Below are 7,540 nucleotides of genomic sequence, written 5' to 3' on the forward strand. Positions count from 1 at the left end.
GTTCTCTGTAAAATAGTCTTTTAGGCAAATGTATGTTTGGCATTCAAATGAGGTTGCCAGCTTATAGGACCCGTGATCTGCAGTGGAGTTTGAATGCTTGGCACTTCAGCTCAAGAAAGGACCTCGGTGTCTGGTATCTTATCCTGCCAGGTGATCTTCAGAATCTTCCTAAGACAATTCAGATGGAAGTGATTCAGTTCCCTGGAATGGCTCTGGTATGCTGTCCGGGTTTCACAGGCATACACCAATGAGGTCAGCACAACAGCCCTGTAGACCTTCAGTTTGGTAGGCAGTCTAATACTTCTCTCCCACACTTTCCTTTGTAGCCTCCCAAACACTGAGCTAGCTCTGGCAATGCATGCATCAACCTCATTATCTTTGTGGACATCCCTGGAAAGTACACTACCAAGGTACATGAACTTATCCACAGCATTCAAAACTTCTCCATTTGCTGTAGCCGATGGTTCCACGTATGGATGGTGTGGTGCTGGCTGGTAGAGAACCTCTGTTTACTTGGTGTTAATTGTGAGGACAAAATTAGCACAAGCAGCAGAGAATCAATCCATACTCTGTTGCATCTCAGCCTCAGAGGCTGAATTGAGTGCACAATCATCTGTGAACAAAAACACACCAACTCTCCCTCCACTTTAGTCCTGTCTTGCAGCCTTTTGAAGTTAAATAATTTGCCATCAGTGCAGCAGCTGACCTTGATACCATTTTTTGTCCTCATTGAGGGTGCCTGACAACATGGCTGAAAACATGCTGTAAAGCATGGGAACACGCAAACAGCCCTGCTTTACTCCATTGGTGACTGGGAAATCATGAGAGCCAGTACTCCTGTAGGCATGCCATTATGAAATTGATGTACAATATTCATGAACTTCTCTGAGCAACCAAATTTTGCCATGATCTTCCACAAGCCCTCATTACTGACAGTATCAAAGGCCTTTGTCAGATCAACGAACGTTGTGTCCAGACCTCTGTTCTGTTCCTGGCATTTCTCCTGGAGTTGTTGGGCAGCAAACACCATATCAACCATCCTCAGTACTTTCTGAAGCTACACTGGTTCTTGGATGGATGGCTGTTTTCCAGGTGAAGGATCAGCCTATCAAGGAGAACTCTGGCAAGAATATTGCTAGCAATGACTAAGACAGAGACTGTCCTCCCCCACTGCATTGTCACAGAACAACAGATTTCCTTTTCCTTTCTAGAGCTGGACAATGGAGGCATCCTTGAACTCCTGGGGGATAACCTCCTTTTGCCATATAACCCAGAAGATTTCAGTTAGCTTTCGTATGAGCAATGGACCCCCGTCTTGTAAATCTCAGCTGGAATAGAATCAGCACCAGGTGTTTTGCCATACTAAAGGAGTCTAACAGCATTCAAAAACCTCTTCTTCAATTGGCTGTTTTTTTAGAGAGGAATTGACTTCAGTCTGAGGTAAACAGTCAATGACTTCAGCATTGGTTGATGACAGTCTGCTAAGAACACAATCGAAATGCTCAGCCCATCTCTCCAGAATCACGTCCTTATCATTGAACAGCGTGGCTCCATCAGCACTGAGAAGTTGAGATGCACCATAGGCCTTTAGCCCATAAATAGCCTTCAGGGCCTCATAAAAGTGCTTTGGATTATTACTATCAACATAAAACTGAAATTCATCTGCTTTCTTGCTGAGCCCCAAATCCTACATCTATCTCTCTAAGCTTCACTTGCACTTTACTTTTGATGGAGTTAAACTCTGCCTTTCCTAGTAGGATAGGATGAACCTATCCTACTGTGGAATTCTCATTTTTTGTTTAGCAGCTTTTGAACTTCCTCATCATTTTTATCAAACCAGTCTCGATGTTTGCGAGTGTTCTGGCCCAGATGAGTAACTGCAGTGCTGTACACCAAATCTCTACAAACTGCCCGCTCCTTTTCTGCTTCACTGTTGCCAACCATGTGTGGGCTCAGCTTCCCCTCCAAGTTAGCAACAAACTGTTCCTTCTCAGAGAACAGCTCTAATCTGTTGACATGAAGTCTTCTGGTAGTCTGGTAGTGGCCTTGAGGCCCCTGCTTTTGTTGAATGGGAATGTTTAGCTTGGAGAGGATAAGTCTATGACTGGTCCAGCACTCTGCACCACCCATTGCCTTTGTTACTCTCACATCCTGATTGTGTCTTCTCCTTATAATGTTTGCTGCTAGGATGTATCCACAGAGTTTTATTTAGTTTAGGTAAATGGAAGACAGTATTGGTGATAAGAACATCATGAGATGTGCAAACTTCAGTAGTAACTTACTGTTGCTGTTGCTGTTTTCAACTCTATCCCCGCCAAGGACTCTGCTACATCTGATAGTCTATGCCTGTTCTGGCATTAAAGTCTCCCATAATTACAAGCTTGTCCACTTTCAGCACATTGATGATGAGGGTCTCCATATTTTCATAAAATTTTCAAGTGTTTAGTCTGAGGTCGGATTTGAACTCAGGTCCTCCTGACTTCAGGGCTGGTGCTCTATCCACTGCACCACCTAGCTGCCCCTTAGTGTAGGTAAAAATGGTAAAATGGTATGGGTGATGTCTTTTGACTTGTACATAAACTGGATTTAAGTGAGGCAGAAGCGCTCAAAGTCATGGCCTCATTTTCTCTTCCAGAGTCATCAGAGTCCAGTGGTAAGACACAACTCAAGATGACTGGTGATGGCTTGTGATGTGGTAGGCGACCTTGGCAACTCCGATGTTTAACCAAGCACTCCACAGTGCCTGTTCACGCCCACCTATTCTGCCAGGGAAGTCTTCACATGCTTGGGATAGACACCCCTCTTAACTCACCAACAATTTTGTGGCCCCTCAGTTATTCTCAAACTGGTTTAGCCTGACTGCTGAAACAGTTTATTGGGGTGTGACCACTGTGCATGCTACAGCCTCTTAGTGCCACAGGTGAGAGTTGGGTGAATCAGGGGAACATCTAAGGTGGAAAGCAGCCTTGAAAAGTGTTCAGGGGCTGTCATACCAGAAGTAATAGTCTTCTCTGAACTGAACACCTCAGTAGCAGTAGTAGTAGTAACAGTAGTGATAGCAGCAGTAGGAGTAGTAGAAGTAGTAGCAGTAAAAGTAGCAATAGTAGCAATAATAATAGTAGCAACAGTAGTGATAGCATCAGTAGGAGTAGTAGAAGTAGTAGCAGTAAAAGTAGCAATAGTAGTAGTAGAAGTAACAGTAGTAGTAATAATAGTAGTAGCAGTAGTAATAATGGTAGTAATAGTAAGAGTAGCAACAGCAGCTACCATTTCTATTGTACTCACTTACTATGTATCAGGCACTGTGCTAAGTACTTTATAATTATCACATTTGATGCTTTAGATACTATTTCCACAGGAATAAGGAAGTGTGGTGGTTCCGGTCAGTTTGATTATTGTTGCCATTAGAGTAGTAGGAAAGTGAGAAGGGGAAAGAGTTTGAAATTGTTTCCATTGGAGGACTAATCAAGTATTGTTTCTATTAGTGGAAAATAGAGACAGGATGATGGCGATACAGTTTCCATTGGATGACTAAGGAAAAGGGTGCTTTTGAGTAACAAGTCATCTTGAGAGAAAGGAAGGGGGACAGTATATTCCTGAGCAGGGTCCTTTGAAGTTAGTCAATAGGTTAAACAATTGTTTAAAGCTCTCCTGAAAAGAATCAGGGTGGTCTCTACCCCTTGCCCTGCCTCCAGCCTAACCTGGGCATGGAGCCATCTGGTAGGCAAGGATGGGATGGGGGATGGTTTCCCTTTTAAAGTCTGACGTTCTGGCTCAGGGCCGGCTGCTCTGATCATGCCTAGCCCCGGATGGAGCAGCCCTGCCCAAGGAGGAGACAGGGCCAGAGGGCCTGTATGAGCTCAGAGCTCACAAGAAGCCAATGTCCCTGGGAGCCAGGGTGCCCAGTGCAATCGGACAGAGGACCATTCACCCAGCGCCCAGGCAGGAACAATTAAGGGCCTTTATCTTGGTTAGAAGGGAGGGCTGGGAGGGGGAGAGAAGAAGAGAGGGAAGCAGTACTTGGAGCAAAGGGCAGCCCAGGTGGAAATGGGATCAAGGGTCCATCCTGTCACAAACCACTGAGAATGATTGGCCAGTGCTTAGTTATATCACCTGGCCCTCTTTGAATGCAAAATAGGAATGTATACTTATGGTTACCCTTTGGGTAGATGGGGGCCACCATCATTGTCTTCTTGAGCAACAGTGTTCTGGGTGGCCCCAGAGGTCAGGACTAGGACCAGGAAGGAGTGAGGGGGTTTATCCAGAGACAGATTTCAGTTGTCTATAAGGAAGACCTTCCTAACAGTCAGACCTGTCCATCAATGGAAGGGGCTGCTTCTGGGAATGTTCAAGCAGAGGCTGAATGAAACCCCTCCCTCCTAATCAGGGACATGGTAGAGAGTATCTCTATTCTGGGCAAGGGGTTTGAACTAAATGAACTTTGACCTCCCTTGTAGTTCTGGGATTTTGAATCTCAAAAGTGGGACCAGTGATACAACAGTAGCCACCTTGATTTTTCCCTCATTGCTCCTGGCACAAAGAAAGTCCTTTCTTCCCCCCTCCAATCCATCATTCATCTGATCATGGCACTCCTCTGCTCAAAAGTCTTCAATACCTCCCTACCTTCAAACACTTCTATTATTTTCTGGCATTCAAGTCTCTCCGCAATCTGACACCACCTTATCATCCAGCCTTATTTCATTGCCTTTCCTCCATATGGACTCCAGACAAAGCGAACGTATCTCTGTTCTTCCCATACCCAAAGTACATACTGTGGCTAATGCCTAGAATCCTCTGCTTTCCCAGCAATTCAATTTGACAAGTATTTATTTCAAGGAGCTGGGGTTACAAAGACAAAAACAAAACCTGCCCTCCATCAGCTTTGCTCAGGGCTCTGCATGCCCGGGGAGTTTAACCAATGTTAGGTGAATGAGAGAAGGAATGGACAAATGAATGAATCCAGCATCCAATCCCAGGATCTCTTCCCTTAGATCAGGGGTTCTTAGCATTTTTTGTGTCATGGTGCCCTCTGGTAGTCTGGTGATGCCTAGGTCCCCCTTCTCAGAATCATGTGTTTAAATAATTGAAGGAAATGCTAAGTTTCAGTTAGAGGTTAGTGAAAACAAAGATGTAATCTATTTACCGAATCCTTGGGGGGGGAGGGGTGTCCATGAACCCCAGAATTTTTTACTTAGATTCTGCTCTCCCATCAAGGCTATTTGATATGTAATTGGGGAGAGCCAGTATTAATGGGTCACAATGGGTCCCACTGACCCACTTCTTTCACGTAATTAAAAAAAACCAGCAATTATTTATTAAGTACCTACTATGTGCCAGGGATAGGCCAGCTAGGTGGAACAGTGGATAGAACTCTGGGCCTGAAGTCAGAAAGACCTGAGTTCAAATCCAGCCTCAGACACTTACTAACTGTATGACCCCGGGCATGTCATTTCACCCTGTTTGTCTCAGTTTCCTTACCTGTCAAAAGAGCTGGAGAAGGAAATGGCAAACCCTTCCAGTATCTTTACCAAGAAAATCGGAAATGGGGTCGTGAAGAGTCAGACAGGACTAAACAATACTGTGCTATCACAGTACCACTGATACAGAGCTGAGAAGGACCTCGGTCAGACAGCATCTAGTCCAAGCCCATAATTTTATGGAAAAAGAATTAGACACAAGGTCACACAGAAAGTATCAGAGAGGATTTGTGCCTCCCTCCCTTGATGCCAGAGCCAGTGAATTTTTCACTCTCAAAACAGAAAGCTCCTGGTAGAATAAATGAGAGAATTGAAAAGAAAAGAAAAGAAAAGAAAACAAAACAAAACAAAACAAAACAAAACAAAAGCATTCCTTAAGCATTTACTATGTTCCAGGTGCTGTTATGATGGGGATCTAAATACAAACAAGCAAGACAGTGCCTGGTCTCAAGGAGTCTACATTCTATGGGGAAGACTACGGGAACTCAAGCTAGAAGATAAGGAGTTGGGGGAGGGAGAGAGAAGATAGACAAGTGACAAGGTGGCCTCGTTCCCAGTAAGTTAGAATGAAAGTTTGTCAGATCCCAGAGCCCCAGGGGAGAGAGTCTGAGTTGAGGGGAGGGGAGGGTTAAAATGGCATCGTTTGTAACTGGTCTGGATCTGGAGTCAGGAGACCAGGACCTGGTTCTGACAGTTACCACCTGAGAGACTGTGTCTTCATCTGGCAAATGAGAGGCTTGAACTAGATAGCTCCCCTCCCCCAATTCCTTCCATTTCTAAGTTCTGTGATCTCCAAACCCTGAGTACCTGAGACCCCGGAAGTAGGAGGGACCTTGGCAGCCTTGGCTGGGCCACCTAATCAAATCCTCTTATTTGGGAGAGAGGGAAGGGAAATCGAGGTCCAGAAACGGGAGTTTTGCCTGAGGTGGCACGATTCAGGACTTTTCCAGGAAACTCTGGACTTCGGCACAAAGGGAGGGGTGAACATTTGTTGGTGTGATGGTGGACAATCCCCTTCTCCTCTCTGGGCCACAGTTTCCCCTCTCTGTAAAATGGGAGGAAATAGTCCCTGCCTCCCTCCCATGGATGCTGAGAAGATCCGATCAGAGAATGTCCAGAAAAGTGCGCCCTGGGGCCCGGCGTCGCTCGCCTGCCCCTAGTTCCTCCCCTCTCTTTGGGCCCCCGAGCTCTCCTCTTTTCTCTGGCTCCCTCCCGCCCCCTCTTCTCCCGGGCCCTCCCCCGTGCTAGGGCTTCCAGGGTTTGGGGGCCGCAGGCGGGAGGGTCCGAGGAGGATCAGCTGACCCGCCGCAGCCCAATCGCGCAGGAAGGAGGCGAGAGCGGAGCCCGAGCGGGAGCGCGAGCCAGAGCCGAGAGTGCGGGCTGCCAGCTGCTGCGGAGAACAGCCGGCTCCATGGACGAACCGAGCATCCTGCGGCGCCGGGGGCTGCAGGTGAGACTGGCCGGAGCCCCGCCCGGGGGAGAGGGAAAAGGGGAGGCACTCTCCCCGCCCACAATGCACTGGGCTGGGGTGGGGGGAGCATCCCTTTAGCTGTTGGGGAGCTGGGTCTGGCGAAAGGGAGGTGGGTGTGGACTGAGTCCCGCCCTGGGCGTAGGTCTGGTTTAAAAAGGGTTTGGAAGGGTCTGGTGATCAGGAATCCAATCCTGCCCTGTGTTGCCCTAGTTGGGACTTCTCATTTCTGGACCCTTGCCTCAGTTTACCTTCAGTGAAGGCTGTGGGGAGGGAGACTGAGTGGATGGTGGGGGCTAGGGAGTTTTAGGCGACAGAAGCTGGGAGATCGGGAACTCTGAGGGGACAGCAGGACTGGACACTAGGGAGGGAAGTGTTAGGATCTCTTCCCTACCACCTCTGAACTGGAATCTCTTCAGTTTACCTGCACGATAGGGGTGGGGTGGTTACGGGGCTCTGAAGCAGAAGGAATGAATCCTGGGAAAAGAGGGACTTGGACAATAGAAGGGAGCTGAAAAGATGGTCTGGGACTGGGAGTCAATCAGGAGACACACACACACACACACACACACACACACACACACACACACACACA

The sequence above is a fragment of the Vombatus ursinus genome, unplaced genomic scaffold (assembly GCF_900497805.2).
Source record: "Vombatus ursinus unplaced genomic scaffold, bare-nosed wombat genome assembly UNPS02009918.1, whole genome shotgun sequence".
NCBI lineage: Eukaryota > Metazoa > Chordata > Mammalia > Diprotodontia > Vombatidae > Vombatus > Vombatus ursinus.